The following is a 23,195-nucleotide window of genomic DNA, read 5'->3' on the forward strand; positions in this document are numbered from 1 at the left end:
CACCGGGTGCTCTTTCCCGTCATCACCAACTTGGCTTAGTACAGCTCCCAGTCCGAACATGGAGGCATCTGTATGGACGACAAAGCGTTTGTTAGGATCAGGTGCCGCCAGTATGGGAGCTTGCGTTAGGGCGGTTTTTAACTGATGAAATGCTGTTTCGCACTCCGGGGACCACAGGACCTGTTTAGGGAGAGTCTTTTTGGTCAGGTCCGTTAGGGGTTTGGCTATGTCACTATAGTGGGGTACAAACTTCCTGTAGTACCCTGCTGTCCCTAAAAATTCAAGTACCTGGGTCTTGGTTCTGGGAACCGGCCAATTTAGGACGGCCTCTATTTTTGCAGGTTCTGGCCTCTGCTTCCCACATCCCACTCTATGTCCCAGATATTGCACTTCAGACATCCCGATGTTACATTTGTCTGGCTTGAGGGTCAGGTTTGCGGCTCGGATCCTATCCAGCACTATTCCCAGGTGTCTAAGATGTTCCTCCCAGGTCTGGCTATAGATTGCGATGTCGTCAAGATAGGCACATGCAAAATCTTGCAGACCATCGAGGAGTTCATCTATCATCCGCTGGAAGGTAGCCGGAGCATTCTTCATCCCAAATGGCATCACCAGAAACTGGTAAAGGCCAAACGGGGTGATGAAGGCCGACTTCTGAATTGCTTCCACGTCCAAGGGAATCTGCCAGTAGCCCTTACACAAGTCAATAGTCGTCAGATACTGTCCCTGAGCTATTTTGTCCAGCAATTCGTCCACTCGGGGCATAGGGTAGGCATCTGTCACAGTACAGTCATTCAATCGCCTATAGTCCACACAAAATCGGGTCGTGCCATCCCGTTTTGGGACTAATACTACAGGGGACGCCCAGGGGCTTGCTGAGGGTTCGATCACCCCTAACTCAAGCATTTCCCTAATCTCCGCTCTCATCCCTTCTTGCACTGCTCCGGGAATCCTATAGGCTGGCTGTCTCAGGGGCTTCTGCCCAGGAGTCTCTACCTTGTGCACAGCTATGTGAGTGTACCCAGGGAGTGCCGAGAACATCTCCTGTCGCTCCTGGAGTAATTCTCTGGCCTGTTCTCGTTTTTGGGATCCAAATCTGTCTCCTAGCCGTATATCCTCCACCCCCCCCCCCCGGAACAGTTACTGATTTCGGGAAGCTCCAGCATCGGTAGATATTCAGAGTCCCCGGTGGCCGGAGCGCATATGGCGGCTACTGCCTCCGCCCTTTCATTAAAGGCCTTCATCATATTAATGTGGAACGTCCTCTTGATTTTTGTGTCGGCACAGCTGGCAACCACGTAGGTGGTATCGCACAGCTGTTTTACCACCTGATAGGGACCCTGCCAGGAGGCCTGTAATTTATTTTGCTTCAGGGGTTTTAGTACCAGGACTTTCTGTCCGATATAAAAGTTGCGATTTCGCGCAGCCCGATCATACCAAATCTTCTGCTGATTCTGGGCCGATTGCATATTCTCATGGACTAGATCAGTAAGGTCCCGCAGTCGCTCCCTGAGTTCCAAGACATAACTAAGGATGGGGAGGCCTTCCGGATCCTCTACCCCCTCCCACTGGGCCCTCACTAAGTTTAAGGGCCCCCTAACCCTTCGCCCATATAACAGCTCAAATGCGGAAAACCCTGTGGACTCTTGGGGTACCTCTCTGTATGCAAACAGTAGATGGGGAAGGTATTTCTCCCAATCCTTCCTACTCTCCACGAAAGACCGAAGCAGCTGCTTCAGGGTCCCGTTAAATCTCTCACACAGCCCATTAGTCTGAGGGTGGTAGGGGGAGCTTTGGAGGGGTTTAATCCCACAGAGACGCCAAAGCTGTTGCGTCAGCTCAGCTGTGAACTGGGTACCCTGATCGGACAATATCTCCTGGGGAAACCCTACCCTAGTGAATACCCGCAGTAAGGCATCTGCTACTGTATCTGCCTGGATATTGGATAAGGGAATGGCCTCCGGGTAGTGGGTGGCGTAATCCACCACCGTAAGAATATACTTATTCCCGGTGGCATTGGGGCGGGCCAGTGGGCCTATAATATCTACGGCTATGCGGCTAAAGGGTTCTCTAATAATCGGCAGGGGTTGCAGCGAGGCTTTTGGGTGATCCCCTGTCTTCCCTACTTTCTGACAAGTCTCACAGGTCCGGCAGTATTCTTGCACCTCAGCATGTAGTCTGGGCCAGAAGAAAGCATGAGACAACCGACTCCGGGTCTTGGCTATCCCTAAATGTCCGGCCAAGGGGATGTCACGAGCCAGTCGTAACAGCTCCCGTCTGTATTTCTGGGGTACAACTAGCTGTTTGTGGGGGCCCTGTCACTTCCCAGTGCCCATTCCCTCAGTGTAACGATAAAGGAACCCCCCCTCCCACTCTATTCTGTCTTCCCCCAACCCACCTGGATCCTTGCCCGCCCTGTCCCGATAACCAGCTAAAGTTGGGTCACTCTGAGTCTCCTGCCTAACATCAGAGGGCGAATCCCAGGACACAGTGTTGTCAAGTCGGGGTAACGTAGGAGTATTTGGTCTTACCTGGGTCCCCATAGAAGTGGAGTTGCCTTGAAGTCGGCTCTGACGTCTGGTGGTCACGGCCATGGCGGCCTCTGGGGCATATGAGGAAGTTAAATGGCCCAAATTGTTCCCCAAAAGTACTTCTGCAGGTAACTCGCGTAGTAATCCCACTCGCACATGTCGCTCCCCTGAGCCCCAATCCAAGAGGACTTGGGCGGTGGATAAACGTAGCACCTTGCCCCCTGCTACCCTGACTGCAACAGTCTGGCCGGTCCGGGCTGACTGCGGAATCATGTGAGGCTGGATGAGGGTAATCGTAGCCCCGGAATCGCGGAGTCCCTGGGCTGGCTGCCCATTTACCCATACTGCCTGGCGATGGTGCTGTCGATTATCTCCGGCAGCAGCTTGGACATGATCCACTTCGAAAAGTTCGCCGCACTCTTCCTGAACATCTCGATGGTTGGGCTCATTCTGGAAGCAATGAGCCGCTGGTCTAGATGGATGATTAGTCTCTCGATACCTTGTGGATTGGGTAGGGCAAAATCGTTGCAGATGACCGGTTTGGTTGCAGGTATAGCACTTAGGTCCGGTAGGAGGGTTGGGTCGGGCTGGGGGTCTAGAGGCGGACCACTGAGGTACTGAAGTTGGCTTAGAGGCTGGTAAACTGGGTCGAGATAGTGGATAGCGCTCGTTTTCGCCTGACCTTCGAGAGTCCAGATATTCATCGGCCAAAGTAGCCGCTTGCTGAACCGTCTGTGGTTGCTTATCTCGCACCCAATCCTGTACTACCGGAGGGGTGTGATTAAAGAACTGTTCTAATAGTACTAGCTGGGTGATGTCCTCTATGGTATGAGCGTGGCTTCCCTGGAACCAGCTCTTAAGGTCCCGCTGCAGACGATGTGCCCACTCCACGTATGTTGTGTTGGTTTGTTTCCGGGATTCTCGAAACTTAATCCGGCTGGCTTCGGGTGTAATGGCAAATCGGGCTAGCAAAGCTTCTTTTACCCGGTCATAGTCTTTAGCGTCCTCGTCCTCCATGGCCCGATATGCATCCACAGCCCTGCCAGTTAAATTACTCGCCAGTAAGACGACCCAATCTTGGGACAGTACTTCATGTATCTTTCATAGTCTCTCAAAGTCCTGCAGGAATGCTTCAATTTCCTCCTCTCCTTCCTTAAATAGTTTGAGCACCCGAAAGGGCAACTTACGGAAAGTCGCTGCATCTTTAGGCGTTTTCTCTGATTGCCGTATTTCTGCCATTCTTTGCTCATGTTGCCGCTCTCGTTCTCTCTCTTGACGCTCTCGTTCTCTCTCTTGTCGCTCATCCTGCAGCTTGATGTCTCTAATGGCATTCTGTATGGCGGTCTCCGATGGGTTAGCACCATATAATGCCAACCGCTCTCGAACTCGTTGCTGAAACAAGTCTTCAACTGACCGGGGTCCTGCATCACCATCCCTCTGGTCCATCTCGGCTAGCTCACTGATCAGGGTGGCCTTGTTCTTTGTCCCACCGGTCCCTCCACGGATCTCAAGTAAGTCTTTCAGCGTAGCTCTCTTGCATGCTGCATAGCTGGTCATTTACTGTGGTGGTTTGGAGTGTCCCAGTAACTGGAGAGCAAATCCCACTGCTGCCACCAATGTGACGAGATCCTTTCTCGCCCGGTTCTGCTCTCCCGACACTCCTCTGCTACCAGTGAGTCAGCTTGCAGATTGCAGCGTCTGATGGTCCAGTCATCCAAGGTTCCGGGGTCCGAACTACAGCTATGTGCCATTCAGACCCATTAAGAACAAACACCAGGCAGGCTGTATGTAAGTTCAAACATGACTCTCTATTTTCAAGTACACAGCACACTTTTATACAGAATTTGGTACATCACACCCCCAACAACCGCTTTCCCATTGGTCAATTGTAAAGTATGCAGTCTTCACTCAGGTCCTCCTTGACCATGCAAATGAGGACTTGAAATAGTCAACAGGGATTGGTCCAATAGCTTGGATAGAAAGACTTGTGTATTGAGACAGAAGCCCCAGGGGGTAATCAATGTACACAATAAACCGGTCTACTTAATTACTACCTCTGAGAGGTTACATTGCTTTAGACAATAGAATGCTAATTCAATACAGCTGACAGGCTTCTGACCTTTAGAACAATACAAAGTCCCTTAGCATAAACACATACATCTTCAGACGGGCTGTCTCCGACAGAAGACACCCACACCTGATAATCACAAAGGCTTTAAACAGGCTTATCACATAATGGAAATGTCTCAATATAGCTCAGTAACCACTCCATTACTCCAAGGTCCATGACACAGGTACTTGGGGAACAGACAAAATGTTTACCCAGTCCATGATGTCCTGGTAGAAACAGTAAAGAAGAACTGGCAGGATCCTGAACGGAAACTTTTTTCTCTAGATCTTTGAAAAGAAGGTTCCCGTTTTTAGAAGGTCCATCGTCCATCTGGAATAAGAACCCCAAACTGGATGCTGCCTTCTCCCAGGTCTCCAGACATACAGATCTGGCCTTTGAGGATATGGGAGCTCTTGCAGATACTATGGATAAGAAAATGGATTCCCTTCTAAAGAAGACCTGGGAATCAACTATAGGAAATCTGAAACCGGAAATGGCTGTCACGGTAGTGGACCGTAACCTGGAGCATAGGCTTTCCCCAAATTCAGGCTCATATTCAAGCGGGAACTGCCAAGGAAAAAATATATCTGGCATAGCGGATGCATCTGCAGAGTCTGTACGCATGTCGGGCAGAAGATCCCTCTGGCTAAAAATGTGGCCGAGCGATAGTGCCTCTAAAGCCTGGTACACACGATCAGATTTTCTGCAGATGAAGCGTAGGATTTTTGTCCGAAGGGCGTTGACAATAAACTTGTCTTGCATACAAACGGCGAAGCGTTGTCGGCCAACAAATACAAAACTACGTGTTTTTCCCAAGGTCGTCTTTCAGGACAGCACCTTAGAGAGATCCCGGCTCCTCCCCTTCCAGGAAACACCGCCTTCTTCCAGACTTTAAAGCCTCATCCTCCCACTGGCCCCTCAGTTATGGTGTTTCCTCTGGTGGGGAGACACCGCTGGGGAACCAGGGCTGTTAGCCGGGGAGGCTAAGGCAGTATTTTAGGAAGGGCAGGAGCCGGGAGGGTCCGGTGTTGCACCCTATCTGTTAAATTTAAAAATCTTCTTTTTTTTTTTTTTGGCGCCAGGTCAGAACAAGGGAGTTCACATACCTGTTACAGCGCCGTGCTTCTCAAGCGCGCTTTGGGGAAAAGTGGCAGCTGGGAGGTCCGCTCTTGCATGCGCCTAGGGTGGCGCTGTGTTCGTTTCCACTTCCCCTCCATCCGCAGCTGGAGCTCAGTGGCTGCGCCGGACGGCGGGTGACGTCAGTTCTGGCAGAGGGGGCGGATACAACACATGAGGCCGCGTCTTCCGGTTCCGGACGTGGCCTAGTAAGAGGGACTCAGCACTCGGCTGTTGGGGTCACCGTTCCGCTGTAGACAGCGCTTTAAGGACCAAGAGGCCACCGTTTCCGTGCGGAAGGATGTCGGAGGCAGAGGCCTCTAAGGACGCTCCTGCAGAGAAAGACGCCAGCCAAGCTAAGGTCAGTGGAACCCTGGGGTGGTGTTCCCTGTCTCACAAACACCTGCTAGCTCCACAGTGGTGTTTTTTTTCCCTGCCTGGTGGTCGGTGGGAGAGGAGTGGGTCCCTGGTGTTGTTGGTCCTGGGGATGTACACTCTTGGTGATCCCTGTTTATTCTGCTGGGGGGTTCTGACTAATACTGCTGCTCTCTTGTTTTGTTTGTTTCAGAAGTACACAAGCAAATCGCTCCATGGCTCTAAAAGAAAGTGCCATGTCTGTAGATCCACATTTGGGGAGACTTGGGACAAAACTCTTTGTAGGGGATGTATGGATGCAGTATTGAGAGAGCAGACAGCAGAACAGGGGGTAGATCTGGCGGCCTCAGTTAAGGAGCTTTCAGGCACCTTTCAATCTTTTAAATCTCTGTTTGCCAACTTTCAGTTGCCCCAGCCCCAGAGCACCCCTCCCCCAGTGCAGCAGGCCGTTTCACCTGATCCACCGCAATCACTCACGATTAGTGAGGAGAAACCGGTAGGGTCGACAGAGGAAATTGAGGAAGAAGCAGGCAGCGCTCCCTCTGAGTCTCAGGGAGTCGGATGAGGAGGGCATGGACGGGGAGTCCACAAGACCCTCACGTTACAAACTCTCTATAGAGGAGGTGGAGGAGCTTTTAGGGGCTATCCACACCACTCTGGGGATTCAGGAGGAAAGGAAGCCGCTGTCCCTGCACAACCAAATGTACAGGGGCTTAGGGGAACAGAAAAGAAAGGTGTTCCCAGTCCATGATTTTCTGGTCGACGCCATCAAAAGGGAATGGCAGGATCCAGAAAGGAGGGCCAGATTTGATGAAGTGAACATTTGTGAGGGCCGACCATTTTTGCCCGACATTCTTTAAACTATTCAAATTTGGTCTAAGTGTGTTTGTTCGAGGCACTGATACACTGCCCAACAAGAATTCTCCTGCCTTTGTGGCTGTGTGTGGTTAAGAGTTGAGCTTGGGGGTTGTGACGGTATCGGTATGATATCCCCGTCAAGCATTCCCTCCTCTCCATACAAGAACATCACAGGATTCCCCACACATGAGTCAAGACTGGATGCTGGAACCAAGACCCTTTATTGACACAAAAACTCAGCTTATATGTGGTTACAGCCTGTTAGGAACGCCCCCCTCACACAGTGGGGTTTCCCATACAGATTATAGGAGACAAGTCGGAGCCGACCATGCAGACACATTTCTTTAGATAAAGACATCAGGGGAGTTAATTAATACACTGAAGCAATCAGAATAATTAACATACTACTTCTCTAATCATTTAGCCTGATGATACAATACACATCTTTTAAGGGTAAACACAGATCTTCTTTACACAACACAATAGATCAATTAACGTTTAGAATAGTGAGGGGACATTAGCACGTCAATAACCGGTCAGAGGAATGAATCACATGAAATTCCTTTCTACCTCTACCCATGGCTAGCAGGGAGCAGTACACTGAGACATATAGGCAAATGTATCACAATGGCCCCCCTTTTGCTCCCTGCTCCGGCAAATCCGGTTGGACCTTCCCTGGTCCAGTAGGGTTGACGGGTTCAGAGCTTTTAGTCCGAGGTTAACTCCGTTTGGCATGACTGACCTCCCTTGACAACTGCTTCAGACTCAGGTATGTCACCGGGTCGTCAGATCACACGCCGGTCAGTCCCCAAGTCTTTGTGCGATCTGCAAAGTCACCAGAAGTCAGTGTGAAGACAGCGAATGGGTCTGTGCGCCGCCGTCTAGGTGTCCCGCTATGGGAGGGGGCAGGTTATGGCTCTGAAGTGACAATCACAGGAGATTCATAAAAAGGAAAAGTTATATTTGTTGTAGCACTGGTGCTCAGAGTCCGGGGGGGGGGGGGAGAGGGGACTCAGAGCCCCATAAGGTCAGCCACCCCCTGCTCCCTCCGCAGCCGCCGGTTCTCCTCTTGGAGCTTCTCCAGCTCCATCTCCAGTTCATGGAGCCTGGGGGGGTCAGCCTGCTGTGACCTCAGGTGGTTGTTCTCCTCCTCCATGCGGCTTATGCACTCCTCCAGCTCTATGTACTCACGGATCAGCTCCTGCTTGCTCATGTCCTGCAGGCTCTCCACGTGGTCCTTCATCATCAGGAACTGGGTGGTGGTGTAAGGGGCCACCGGTGGGCCCTTGGCGAACATCTCGGCCCACATCTGGGACGCCCGCTGCGACTCCCTCTCCTCCAGTCGCTTCTTCTCCTCCCAGGTCCGCTGGTTATATGACTTCCAGGACCTCTTCTTCTTGAAGGGTGGCCGGCGGTGCCTCTTTCTGCCCAGCTCCCTCCAGGGCCCCTCCGGCTCAGGGCTGGAGCCCATGACCAGCTGACAATGGTGTTCCCTGTTGTCCGTAATAGCAGATTGTACCATGAGGGCTTCGTAAGGGGTGCCCAATGGTTCTCCCCGACCCCGCTCCTGGGGATCCCAAGCCGAGTCTACACAATGGGCTGCTGCTGGTGGGCGGTACCCAGGTTGAGACCAATTTGACCTGGTGTTGTCATTCATGGGGCAATTCTGCTTGAAGTGACCCAACTGTTTGCACCGGAAGCAGCGTTGTTCGTTGTCCTCCTGGCGTGGATAGCGAGGGCTAGATGTCACCGGTCTGTTAGGAGGTTGGTATCTAGCGGCTGGTGGGTGTGAGGGCGCCATTGGTCGTGGAGGTTGTACCCGTGGTGTGACCTGGTTTGTCTTGCGAGTATCCGCATATTCATCCGCCAACTTCGCGGCCTCTGGTAGAGTCATGGGCCTGCGATCTCTCACCCAATCTTTGACATCCGTCTGGATGTGATTGTAAAATTGCTCCAGGAGCATTAGTTGCAAAATGTCCTCTGCGGTGGTGGCCTGGCTGCTGTTAACCCAGTTAGAGGCCGACAGGGACAGCTGGCATGCCCATTCTGCGTAAGAGTCTTTCGTGGTTTTGCGTGAGTCCCTGAACTTCTGTCGGTGGGACTCTGGTGTTACTGCATAACGAGCCAGGAGCGCTTCTTTAACCCGGGCGTAGCTATGGATATCCTGATCTGGCACGGTCCGGAAAGCATCAGAAGCTTTGCCTGACAGTTTGCCTGACAATATTGAAACCCACTCTCCTCTAGCTATTCGGTGCAGGTTACATTGTCGCTCAAAATCCGCCAGGTAGTTATCAATCTCACAGTCCTTTTCATCAAAAGCTTTAAAAGCGCTAAACGGAATCTTCCTTGCGTCTGCTGTGCTGTACTCACTGTTCGGAGAAGGTGCGGCTGCTTGTTGGACTGCTGCCAGTTTTAACTGTAGTTCTGCGTCCCTTATTTGTTTAGCCTCCTGTAGCTCTGCGTCTCTTATTTGTTTGTCTCTTATTTGTTTAGCCTTCTGTAGTTCTGCATCCCTTATTTGTTTGGCCTCCTCCGCTAACAGGTCCATCACTTTCAGCACCACATCCGGCGTTGGGTTCGGGCCGAACCACGCTAGCTTCTCTCTCATTAGCTTGTTGGCTGGCGATTCCTCCTCCTGAATCACTGGTGTCTCCATCTCTTGTACTGCTGGCGTTGCTGCAATCCCGTCCTCCTGGTCTATCTCCATTGATTCCGCTATGATGACCCGCTTGGTTTTGTTGCTAGCAATCCTTCCAGTAGTTCTTCCAGTGTCTGCTTGGAATCCGGGTGTGAAGGAGAGTAGAAGGGAAGATCCCGCTGCTGCCAACCAATTTGTGACGGTATCGGTATGATATCCCCGTCAAGCATTCCCTCCTCTCCATACAAGAACATCACAGGGTTCTCCACACATGAGTCAAGACTAAATGGTGGAACCAAGACCCTTTATTGACACAAAAACTCAGCTTATATGTGGTTACAGCCTGTTAGGAACGCCCCCCTCACACAGTGGGGTTTCCCATACAGATTATAGGAGACAAGTCGGAGCCGACCATGCAGACACATTTCTTTAGATAAAGACATCAGGGGAGTTAATTAATACACTGAAGCAATCAGAATAATTAACATACTACTTCTCTAATCATTTAGCCTGATGATACAATACACATCTTTTAAGGGTAAACACAGATCTTCTTTACACAACACAATAGATCAATTAACATTTAGAATAGTGAGGGGACATTAGCACGTCAATAACCGGTCAGAGGAATGAATCACATGAAATTCCTTTCTACCTCTACCCATGGCTAGCAGGGAGCAGTACACTGAGACATATAGGCAAATGTATCACAGGGGTGTTATTTGTATCTATCTATCTACAGTATATATCTATATAAATTATATATCTATATAGATATATGTCTTTTGTGGCCCCAACGAATCCCTGAGCGCTGCTCGGGAGTGTTATTTTATGTATACCTTATTATCGGCGTATAACACGCGCCTTCACTTAAGGAGGGAAGTTTCAGGGGAATTTTTTTTTAAAATAAAGAACTGTGAAGCAAAATAAGGGTCAGTGCCCATCAATGCAGCTTCCCCATTGCCATGAATGCAGCCTCCCTACTGCCTTGAATCCAGCCTCCCCACTGCCTTGAATGCAGCCTCCCCACTGCCTTGAATGCAGCCTCCCCATTGCCTTGAATGCAGCCTCCCCATTGCCTTGAATGCAGCCTCCCCATTGCCTTGAATGCAACCTCCCCATTGCCATTAAATGCAGCCTCCCCACTGCCATGAATGCAGCCTCCCCACTGCCATGAATGCAGCCTCCTATTTCCCTCAGTGCAGCCTGATCCATGCCCATTTTCAGCCTCGGAGGGGACAGGGAGGGGGCAGGACGAGCACTAACATATTGCATGCAGGAGAATTTCCTGTTTTCTCGGCGGCCTCTTTAAGTCCTGCCTTCTATGATAGACAAAACAGTTGTCCAATGGCAGCCCAGGAGACAGAACTTCCTACTACAGATGCCACTGAGTAAATGCTTGTTATGCCCCCTCCCTGTCCCCTCTGAGGTAGCGCCGGTAAATATAGTATATATCTTTAGTAGCCCAGGGGCCGCAAAAGATATATATATCCAAATTACCAGGGGGGCCACATTAAACCAGAACAAGGGCCACATTCGGCCCGCGGGCCAGACTTTGGACATGCCTGATCTAGAGGAACAAAACGTGGTAGTCAGGGTTCCAAAAGGGTGAGTTACTCCCACATTTGTAGTGAAAAAAACCTCAGAAAAAATACAGATTGATCCTGAACTTAAAACCCCTGAACCAGTCGATTTCCCACAGGAGGTTTTGTATGGAATCAATCTTTAAAGCGAGAGCCTTGCTACCCCAGAATTGTTACACGGCATCACTAGATCTCAAGGACGCCTACCTCCATGTCCCTATCGCAGAAGCTTTTCAGAAGTTTCTCCGTCTAGCGGTGAACATAGGAGAAACCATCCATCTACAGTTTCAGGTGCTTCCATTCAGCCTATCCTCGTCACCCCACATATTCACAAAGGTCATGGCAGAAGCCTTGGCTTTTCTGCGACTCAAAGGAATATCAATAATTGCATATCTGGACGACCTGCTCCTCTTCTCAGTATCACCAGAACAGCTAACCAGAAATCTGCAACTGACAAAGAAAACCCTGACAGGGCTGAGGTGGCTGCTGAACCTGGAAAAATTCAGATTCCATCTTGGTGCATTACCTACCTAGGGTACCTGCTAGACTCCACTCAGTTGAGAGTTTTTCTACCGACAGAAAAATCACAGAAATTGGACAAGGCAGTGGCCTTTCTCCAAAACAACCAGCAGGTCTCTATAAGGTTAGAAATGTCAACTCTGGGTCTGCTAACTTCAACCATCCTTGCAGTTTTCGTCCCCTGCAATCCTTTGTCCTAAAAGTATAGGACCACAGCCAGGAGTCGTTGGACACCTTAGTATACGTTTCACCTCGGGTAAAAAGATCCCTCTGATGGTGGAGGAAAATATTAAACCTGTTGCAGAGGTGTCTGTAGCTCATCTTATTCTCCAGGGTGGTAACCACAACTGCAAGTGGCAAAGGCTTGGGAACCCTACTGGCACAGGGCACCTGGAGGGATGAGGAGCTCAAAAGGTCATCCAATTGGAAGGAACAGAAAGCTGTCGAGTTGGCACTCAGGTACTTCAGAAGGTAACTCCAAGGCCACCACATTCAAGTGCACTCAGAGAACTCCGGGGTCGTCCCTTATGTGAAAAAGCAAGGCGGCACAAGGAGTGGATTTCTGTTTTCCCCAGCAACGGAAGTCCTAAGCTCGGCCGAGACAACGCACTCTCCCCTAAAAGGGGAAAAGAATGTGGTGGGGGACTTTCTCAGCAGAAAGCAGCTGAGAGAGGGCAATTGGGTCCTCAACCAGGAGCAGTGCCGATCCTGACCTCCCTGGGGGGGGGTGTTCTGCTGTCGGAAATTACATCTTACCTCTTCTCCTAAGCAGCCAGCGAGTTGAGGGGCTGAAAATTACTTCTCGCCAGACAGAGAGACGGGGCCTCTAGTAATTTGGGGGGCCCTAAGCGGCTTGCATAGTGAGCCTATAGGGCGGATCGGCCCTGACCAAGAGGTCTTCAACCTTATGTTCAAAAGATGGGGACCCCCGGAGGTGGACCTCTTTGCATCAAAGAACAGCGCAAACACCCCCAGTTTCTTCTCATTAAAAAGGTGGGAAGACACACTAGGGGTGGATGCGCTAATGCAGAGATGGTGTTTCAAAAAGTGCTATGCCTTTCTGCCTCCGGTCTTGCTGCCGGCTGTGCTGAGAAAACAGAACACCTTTCTGATCTTGGTGCCACCACATTGGCCCAAAATGGCCTGGTTCGCAATCCTCAAATAGTTAGCAGTAGAACCTCCTTGGTTCCTACCACTTTGGGAGGCTCTCCTTTCACAGGGACCGGTCCTCTGTCCCCAAGTACACTGAACCTAGCGGCCTGGGTAATAAGAAAGGAATATCAAAAACCAAGGGATTTTCAGAAAGGCTGATATCCACTCTCCTCAATAGTAGAAAGGAGGAGACACACCGGATCTACAGAAAGGTCTGGGATTGCTTTAATGACTGGTGCACAGAAAACTCCTTCAAGGTGCAGAGTTTTGGAGTTTTTGCAGTGCGGGGCAGATAAGTACACTTAAGAGCCAGGTATCGGCACATGGTGCATATTTGGAAAAACCTCTGGCCACCAACCCTTGGATGGTCAGATTTTTCAGAGCTCTAGCAAGACAGAGACCAGTCGAAGGCCCACCCTTCCCCAAGTGGGTCTTATCTTTGGTCTTACAGGCCCTAACGGAGCCACCATTTGAACCTTTAGACAATTGTTCACTAAAAGATCTTGCGTTCAAAACCGTATTTTTGGTTGCAGTGACAACTGCCAGGAGGGTCGGCGAAATGGAGGCTTTATCAGTCAGACCCCCTTTTTGTGTTTTTTCGGATCGGGTAGTTTTCAAAACCGATCCACCATTCTTACCTAAAGTGGCTTTGAAGTTTCATAGAAGTCAGGAGATGGGTCATACCCTCTTTCTGCCCTAATCCCTCAGTAGAAGGGAATTTAAATTTCATACCTTGGTTGTAATGAGATGTATCCTGCAGTACTTAGAGCTGACAAAAGCAGTAATGAAGTCTGATTCTTTGTTTTCTGGGGCAAGAAAGGGGTATACAGTGTCTCAATGCACTATTAAAAAAACAGAAAAAACACTGCGCTAAACAAAAAATTGAAAATGCTGCTAGTACCAAAAATATAGATACAAATATTTAAGCAAAATAAAGAAAAGAAGAGGTACAGCGCAAATTCTAGTGTATAGAAATTCTGATGTGATACCAAAAAATTCCTGGCGTGACACAAATAAGTGAAGGTGACACAAAATCGTAAGGTCAATTGCTATGCATCACTGAAACTAAACAATTGACTATAAATAAAAATGCACGTGAAAAACAAAAATAACTTGTAAATGAAAACAATATATGAATGTGTATAAAGTCTGTGAATGAATGAGATTGTGCAAGCAAAAAAGACTACAGGTGAGGTATTAGTCCATATGCTCCCAGATATCTTAAAGAAAACTTATTTAAAAGAGTGAACTTCACAGCAAATGTCTTCAGAGCAAAGGATAGTACAGGGCTGACACAACCTTCCACCAAGGCACACCTGAGTGACAAAACAATGCCCTTACCAGATGTGGAGACCACAACGGTGGTCAGACTGGACCCGGGTATATTTAGTCACCCAAATGACTGTATGTAGCACACTGGATCTGCTTCAAGCTATTTCCCATCGGTCAGAACGGATGAATGGCTCAGATGCAAAAAGAAAAGGGCCCATAGTGCAACTTTGCAAAACAATTTAATGATCAAAGTAAAATATTGCACTTACAGATAGGTGGAGAATCATAAGCCCAATAAGGTGCACAAAGTGCGGTTTCAAAAGCTGGATCTCGGCGTCCTCTATGGCTTCCCCTTCCTGGGTCAGTTCAGGTTAGCGTGAAAAACGTCAGAATGCAGGCCACGCCTATGCATTTCATCATACGTGACGTCGTCTGGGACTGGCTGCTGCTTCCATGTGCTCACGCAACTCGTAAGAGGGATAAAACTATTCCGGTCCGTCAACTTAAAGTGGGTATTGGTCGTTATTATTCCATTCTTGACCACAATATTCAGATCTAGGAAATGTATATCAGTACAACTGGCTTCATGTTTCAAGCAGATGCCCTTATTGTTACTGTTAAACTGGGAAAGGAAATATTCTAAAGAACTAGAATCTCCCTCCCAGATAAGCAGGACATCGTCTATATACCTTTTCCAAAGACGGAGCTCTTTTGGGGGTTGTAAGTATATGACCTCTCTCTCCCAATATGCCATGAAAAGATTGGCGAGGCTGGGGGCAAATTTAGCCCCCATAGCCACGCCGCACTTTTGGAGGAAGTAGTCACCCTCAAACCAAAAATAGTTATGAGTTGTTGCGAAAATAATTAAATTGATAATAAAATCTTTCTGTAAAACTGACAAAGAATTATCCTGCTGCAAATGAAAACGTATTGCCTCTAATCCATGTTGATGTGAAATAATAGTATAGAGAGAAGTGACAATAGCTGTCACTAAGATATAACCCTCCTTCCAGTGAAAATCAGCCAGCAATTTGATAACATGGGTGGTATCTCTGAGGTAAGATGGGGTATGGATAACCAAGGGCTGGAGAAACTCATCAATATACTTCCCGATCCTTGCCGTCACGGAATCTATGCCACTTATGATGGGCCGACCCGGAGGGTTTACCAAACTTTTGTGTACTTTTGGCAAATAGTATATGACTGGCAAGATGGCATTGGTAGTCATCTATGGTATATTTTTAGGTGCAATTTGCCTTTTTAGCCACAAGATGTCACCCATTTCTAGTTTTAATTTTAGATCCCTTTCTGGTCAGTATTTTTGCCCTTACTAGTTTCCCCTCACTCAAAATGGACAGACACTATATATAAGGGCATGCGTGAGCACACGGAAGCAGCAGCCAGTCCCAGACGACGTCACGTATGACGAAATGCATAGGCGTGGCCTGCATTCTGACGTTTTTCACGCTAACCTGAACTGACCCAGGAAGGGGAAGCCATAGAGGACGCCGAGATCCAGCTTTTGAAACCGCACTTTGTGCACCTTATTGGGCTTATGATTCTCCACCTATCTGTAAGTGCAATATTTTACTTTGATCATTAAATTGTTTTGCAAAGTTGCACTATGGGCCCTTTTCTTTTCTTTTTGCATCTGAGCCATTCATCCGTTCTGACCGATGGGAAATAGCTTGAAGCAGATCCAGTGTGCTACATACAGTCATTTGGGTGACTCTAAATATACCCAGGTCCAGTCTGACCACCGTTGTGGTCTCCACATCTGGTAAGGGCATTGTTTTGTCACTCAGGTGTGCCTTGGTGGAAGGTTGTGTCAGCCCTGTACTATCCTTTTCTCTGAAGACATTCGCTGTGAAGTTCACTCTTTTAAAGAAGTTTTCTTTAAGATATCTGGGAGCATATGGAGTAATACCTCACCTGTAGTCTTTTTTGCTTGCACAATCTCATTCATTCACAGACTTTATACACATTCATATATTGTTTTCATTTACAAGTTATTTTTGTTTTTCACATGCATTTTTATTTATAGTCAATCGTTTAGTTTCACTGATGCATAGCAATTGACCTTACGATTTTGTGTCACCTTCACTTATTTGTGTCACGCCAGGAATTTTTTGGTATCACATCAGAATTTCTATACACTAGAATTTGCGCTGTACCTCTTCTTTTCTCAATGCACTATTGCCTGATGGCTCAAGGTAACCTTTGGCCAGGCCTATACGTTAGCAGGAAAATGAAGTTCCTGATGGTATAAAAGCACACTCTACTAGGGCTATGGTGGCTTCTCAAGTTGAAAGGGCTGGAGCGATGCACAAGCAAATTTGCAAAGCAGCAGTGTGGTTGTAAGAGAACTACTAGTTTCTGCCCGATGCGCGCTCACACGGGCCTGGGTGCACCAATGCGCGACGGACGCCGTGCACACGTGCGAGCGTGTCCTAGCGAGAATTGGTGCCAGACGGCCTATTTAAGAAAGTGCCTTAAACCCAGACTCTTGCTGACCGGTCTTCAGCTGTGTCCTGATCCTCTGAACCTTGCTTGATATTCGTTACTGATGCCGGCGTCATCTGACTTTGCTTTTGGTCCAGTTTTGGCCACCTTTGTAAAAAATTACAGGGTGGACCTGGTGTTGGTGAATGAGCAAGTCTTTGGACAAAAACGTTTTGCAAGCTGTAGTCCCACCCTAAGTGGTAAATGCTCGTCTATCTTCATTGTGGCTGTCCTGAAAGACATGGAGGAAAATGAAAGTTACGCTTACGTCTTTTCCAGTAGTCTTTCAGGACAGCACTACTTATCCACCCGAATTTATGGTGGGTCTTGAGGAAGACCAACACAGGCACAATCGTAATATGTGATTGGATGTTATTAATGTGTTCTTGTGTCTCCCCAGCTGGCCGGAGGTGCTCTTAGAAAAACAAAAGTCCGGCAGGGGAAGTGAAAATGTATTGGCTGGCACAGTGTTTCCTAAGTAAGGGGAAGAGCCAAGGTCTCTCATTATGGCTGTCCTGAAAGACTACTGGAAAATACTTTTCCGGTAAGTGCAACTTTTTCTTTTACTATGATCCAGTAACTTTGTTGGCCAATATGGTGATTTTGATTTTTTACTATGTATTTATCTGTTCTCTATGTATTTATTGCTGAACTGTACATTTATCTACTTCACCGCTGTAATGGAACATCCTCTAGCTATTATGCTGCATGGACTTTTCTAACGGTCCAGCACAAAGACCCAGTGTTATAAACTGCTTCACTATATACTGTGTGTGCATGTATGTATGTATGTGTATAGCTCCTCTTCCCCCGTTCACCAGCCTGATGAAAGTGCACACTTGCTCAGGACGGCATGACGTCCCGGGTGATGTCATTGCACACATGCTACAGACCATCTTGGTTTTCCTTCCAGACGACTTCTGCGTGGTCTTTTAATAAACTAAAGTGTCTGCAATTTAGAGGTCCTTTTCTCTCTCTCGTCAGTTTTCACAACTTTTGATGTTGCCACTATCGCTCAGCAGAAATGTTCTGCTTTCTCTTATTGTCCATGGACGGACACAGCTCCTTAAGTCTTGACAAGTGGGTTATGTTCCCTGTTTACAGGAGAGGACTAGGCATAAACATGTTAGATCATTAAATACATGTTACATTAACAGAGTTGAACAGCCCGGCCCAGGGGGGGTCCCTCCAGACATAACCCTCCTCACTGCAGCTGCAGCCTCAGTTTCGTTCTGCCTAGCAGAGAAGGACGTATGGCTCCCTTTCGGCCCAGCGCCTGAGGATAAATTTTCTTTTTATTTTCTTTTTATTTTAATTTTTTCTTGAAGAATCTGCTTTCATCTGTCGGCTGAGAGACGGGCTGGATAATATAGATCCTTGTAGTCTACTCAGTCCGACCAGCAAGCGTCGGCACACCTTTGCAAATAGGCTTGGTCTGCCACGGCTCCTGGGGTGGCCGGTGAGCTTTGCTCCGAGGTCCACATATGACTGGGCTGTGGTGTTGTCTCACTCACTCACAGTGGACCGGCCCGACAGCTACCTCAATTGCGATTGTAGGTCTGTCAGGAATGCGTCAGCGAGTCCTCGCTTGGAAGGGTAAGTACAGTCCCTCCCGCTTAGGTGGGTTGGTATGGCTGGGCATTCCTGGGGTTCGGAGGTCCTCTTCTCCTCCCTTCCCTGCTCCTTTCCCTCTGCTGCATTGCTAACATTTGCCGCTGTCAAGGGGGGGGCCTCCCTGAGGGGACTGTGTCTGGCCTGAGTTTTTCTGTGTTTTTTTTTTCTATTGTTTACACTTTTAAAAGCCTTAGAGGCTTTTGCTGTTTAAATGCAGCGTTTTGCCACCATGCGGTCGGCTCTGGCGCCATTTTTGGGGTGGTTTTCAATTGCATTGAAAACTCCCATTGGCGGCCATTTTGCCATAGCCGCACTCGGAGGACGTTCGGCGGCCATCTTGGCTGACCCCTAGTGCTGAATCTACGGCGCACACAGGTCCCTTCGGATGCTGCAGCGGTGAAGCAAGTTACCTCGCAGTGTTTTTTCCTCCCCACGCGCCGTGTGCTGTGGGCGGATGGCGGCGCTGGGCAGTTCCCTCCTCGGTGAGTCCCCTGGTACCCCCGACCAGCACAGCAAAGGGTGAGTTGCCCTGAATAGGGCCTGGGAGCTTCCGTTTTCTGATGACACAATTGCATGTTTTACATACACACTATGTGTATCTGTTGCTCTATTTGGTGTCAGTATCTGGTCCTTCCCCTACATGTTTGTGATGGCAGCAGGTGTCTAATACCTGGGATCCCCACAGATGTTTTTTACTGTTTGTCCTGGACACTTTGGTGCCAGGGTGGGGGTGGACTGCGGATGGGCGGGGGTTAAAGGAGTGCCCCCCCTGTTATCCCCTGGGGAATGCTCTGTCACAATGAAGCCATGGACCAGATACCTGGGGGTGCAGGATAAGGCACTTAGGGGTGCGCTTCTCACTGCCATATGGGACTCTCTGTAGCTGGATAGTGCAGCTGGGTTTCCGCTGAGGGCTCTGTCTTTTTTGGGATCACACAAATCAGATCGTTCTGTGTAGGTTTTTCCTTCTGTGCCCTTTCTTTGCTAACCTCTAAGATGCGGAATTAGAAAAGCCACTGAGGGCTTTTGTAGTCCCTCACCGCCTGGCGGCTCAGTGCCCCTTGAGGAGAGCCTTTTTTTAAGAACGTGGGCTTCTTCTCCAGTGGTGGACCCTCCGGGGGTCATGTATAGGTGACCACCCCCCCCCCTATTGCGGGACACCCCCACTTGTATGGATTTGACTGAGAAGATTCAAAGTTCTGACCCGTTCCATGTCTATCATGCTGGGGTCTGCCTTGCGGCCTATTGTGGCCACTACTCTGGAATCCCAGTCGCTCACAGAGTGAGCATGTTGCACCATACAGTGGAGGAGCGCCGGCTCTCTCCTGAAGTTATTAGGCTAACAGACCAGCAGGTCCAGGGCCTTGTATATATCTGTGATGTTTCACTGGATGCCGCGCCCTTGATATCCAGGGCTTTGGTTTTAGAGATGGTGCCTTCTCTGGTTGGGATACTGGTCTGCTGGCAAGGCCTCTAACATACACCCTGATAGATTTTCCCTTTATGGGTGGGAGACCTTTTGGGTCCTCGCTGGACGACATTATCAAGAATGTCACTGGAGGAAAGAGCACTCTCCTCCCTCAGGTCTCCAGGGGGAAGGGGCCCCGCCGTTGGCCGTGTCCTTCTCTTTCCACACCAAAGCGGTATTTTTTCGTCAGTCAGGGTCCGCGGGCGAACCTCCCAGGCCGACAAAGGCTCAGCTGGGGGACTGATCCGTCTCTGGGTGCGTAAGCCTATCACGCCGGCACCCGGACCCGCCAATGTATGTAGCTTCCCCTGCGCGTCTCTGAGGTGGGGGGTCGCCTTTGCTGTTAACAGCTAGGTGAACCTCCCTGCTCCCCGACCAGTGGGTCCGCGAGGTCTTATCTTCGGAGTACTAGATAGGGTCCCTTCCGATCCACCAAACATATTTCTTCCCTCGTGTCTCCCTCTCCCGGCTCGTCGGTCTGCCTTGGGGCAGAGTGGGACTTGCTAAGCTGCGGGGTGATTTTTATCTTTCCTGCAGGACTAGAGGTTTGAGGGATTCTATCCAAACCTGTTCTCGGTCCCAAGGCTGACATGGTCCGCCCGATTTTGGGCTTCAAGGGCCTAAAAGGCTTTTGTGAATGATGGTTAGTTCGGCTCGGAATCCATTCGTTCGGTGGTAGCTGCGCTCCATCCGGGGGACTTTCTGGCGTCCTTGGACATTAAGGACGCATACATGCATGTCCCACTTTGCGCAGGTCACAGAGGTTTTTCTGTGCCTCGCGATGGGGATGCCCACTGTCAGTTGTGTTCCTCCCTTTTGATCTGGCGCCAGCACCAATGGTTTTCACCAAGGAGTTTTGCACTTATCCTAACCTTGCTGAGACAGCAAGGCTTTGCCATCGTGGCTACTTAGACGACTTTCTGACACAGGGGTTGTGTCTGAAGCTTTTCAGACCCTCCGTGAATCCGAGTGGGTGTTAAACATTTGGAGTCGGTCCTGGCTCCAACTCAGTTTGGATTGCGTACGGCTTCCAGACTCCTCGGTGGCGAAGGTCTTTTTTCCCCTGGAGAACTTGCAGACTCTTCAGTCGGCGGTGAAGTTATTGGCATCACACAATCAGTCTCTCTCCGTTTGCAAGCAAATCCTAGGTCTGTGGGTAGACTCCTTCGAGGCGGTACCATATGCCCAGTTCCACGCTTATGTTTATTTCCAGAGGGAAATGCTGTCCGAGTGGTACGAATCTCTTGTCTCATCATCAGATTCAGGTGCACCACCTAGTCAGTGTCTCTCTGAATTGGTGGCTGAGATCCCTGACTCTTCGGTCCGGGAAGTGGTTTCTTCCTTTCTGTGGACGGTGATTACAACGGACGCCAACCTCTAGGGCTGTGGGGGCGCCTGGGGGGTCCGCTCGGCCCAGAGTCGCTGTACTTGAGTGGACCTATGGCCACACCGCCCTGTATGTGCCCGTTCTCGTCGGATCTCGGTAACTACCCAGGCTCGGGCCTGGTTAGTACCTGGGTGGGAGTCCACCTGGAAATACCAGGTGCCGTAGACCCTGTCTGCCGTTTCTTGTCCTAGTACTGTGGGCGGTCAGGCTATGCCTCTCCTCGTGGTTGAGGGGGTTGCAAGGTCGTCCGATCTAGATTCAATCTGACCACGCCACGCCGTTGGCTTCGGGCTACCATCAGGTATGCCGGCAGGCATGCTACTGGAGTCGCCTGATGTTGGACCAGGACAACTGGTCTTGGCACATGGAGTCAACTCTCTTGCAGGAGGTGAGCCTCGCAGGGCAGGGATCTCCTAGCCACTTGTCTCAGCCACAGGGGTATCGAGGTTCGTGGCCAGATCTAGTGATCTGGTACAGACGCGCAAGTCGCGCTGGTGGCCCTGTGGGGGTCTGTCTCTGCGATTTTATGCCTTTCCCCCATTGTAGTGGCTTCCCCGGCTGCTCCACACAGTGGAGGCTGAGCAATCCCGACGATTTTAATAGCTCCAGATTGGCCTTGGCGTCCTTGGTGTGCCGATATCGGGCGCCTGGTAGCGGAGGTACCCTGACGGTTGCCAGGGCAGGAGGTCCTTCTGCCTCGAGTTTCCATACTTCCTCCTGTTGTACAGTCACTGACTTGCTCAACAGGGCTATTGGAAGCCAGACTTTAAGGGACTAGGGTCTGTCCGACTCGGTCATCTCAACAATGCTGAGGGCACAGTAGTCTTCTTCCGGAGGACCTACCGGCGCATCTGGCTGACCTACATCTCTTGGTGCGAAGAGATGGAGTGACGTCCACGGACGTACTCGGTGTCCATGGGCCTGCTGTTTTTTACAGCTTGGTGTGGATCAAAGTTCGTATAGAGCACCATTTGGGGGCAGATTTCAGCCTTACCTGTGTTCTTTCAGTAGCCTTTTTGTGGAGGGGGCTTGTCCTATACTTTCCCCACTTGGTCCATCTCTTCCCCCATGAGTTTTGACTCTGGCGCTCTCGGTTCTTCAGGAACCTTCCTTTTGGAAACATCAGAGAGATTTTCTCGACACTTTCTCAGAAGTGGCCCCTTTAAGTGGCCTTTACCTCTGTTAGAGGGGTTTCTGAGTTGGCGCTCTTGTCTTGCAGCCGCCATGCTTGATTCTTCATAGGCTTAGGTGGTGGTGCGTCCGCGACCTTCCCTTCTTCCGAAGGTGGTTTCGACCTGTCGCCGGATTAAGGACATTGTTTCTTCCATCCTTCTGTCCTCGGCCGGCGCATCCTACGGCGGTTGTCTTTCATACTTTAGGCGTGGTACGCGCTTTGCGGGTGTACCAGCCGGCTCGGCTCCGTTTCGGAGATCTGACTCTCTTTTGTGTCGGTGTCGGGTCCACAAAAGAGCCTGGCAATCTCGTTGCCCACCATTTCTCAGTGGATCAGGTAGGCTGTCATACAGGCCTATGCTCTTAGGGGGCGGGCCCCCCTTTTCCGGTCCGACAGCATGCGCCGGTCTCAGGTGTGCGAGGCGGCGACTTGGTCGTCCGTTCACACTCTTTCCAGAATTTACATGGTTGCTGTGAGTGCATCTTTCAGCCGCTAGATTTCTGCAAGCGGCTGTTTAAAGTTGCACCTCCTCTTTTGAGGAGCTCTGCTTGTTTTGGGGTGAAGTTAAAATTGGTTTTACTGACATATTTCCCACCCCTCGTTTTGACACTGCTTGGGGACGTCCCACTTTGTCAAGACTTAAAAGGGTCACTAAAGGATTTTTTTTTTTTTAAGCTAAATAGCTTCCTTTACCCTAATGCAGTCCTGGTTTCATGTCCTCATTGTTCATTTTTGCTGTAATACTTTTCTGTTCTGCACACTTCCTGGTTGTCTGTTTCCTTATGAAAAAAGTACTGGGAGCTTCTCTCTGTGGTCTCTAATCAAGAAGGTGTGATTACTGTGTGTCTAAAACCCCTCAGAACCAATCACTTTCACTCATTTTAAAAACAAACACT

The 23,195-nt window shown here is 49.6% G+C and overlaps 1 protein-coding gene and 1 pseudogene across 13 annotated transcripts in view; both read left to right on the forward strand.

The window, feature by feature from the left end:
- The window catches only part of CLEC16A (C-type lectin domain containing 16A), a 1,403,906-nt gene that overhangs the window by 395,473 nt on the left and 985,238 nt on the right, over positions 1-23,195 (forward strand). The gene's annotated exons all lie outside the window — the stretch shown is intronic.
- On the forward strand, positions 21,175-21,293 carry LOC120944489 (annotated as a pseudogene).

The sequence above is a fragment of the Rana temporaria genome, chromosome 6 (genome assembly GCF_905171775.1).
Source record: "Rana temporaria chromosome 6, aRanTem1.1, whole genome shotgun sequence".
Lineage (NCBI taxonomy): Eukaryota > Metazoa > Chordata > Amphibia > Anura > Ranidae > Rana > Rana temporaria.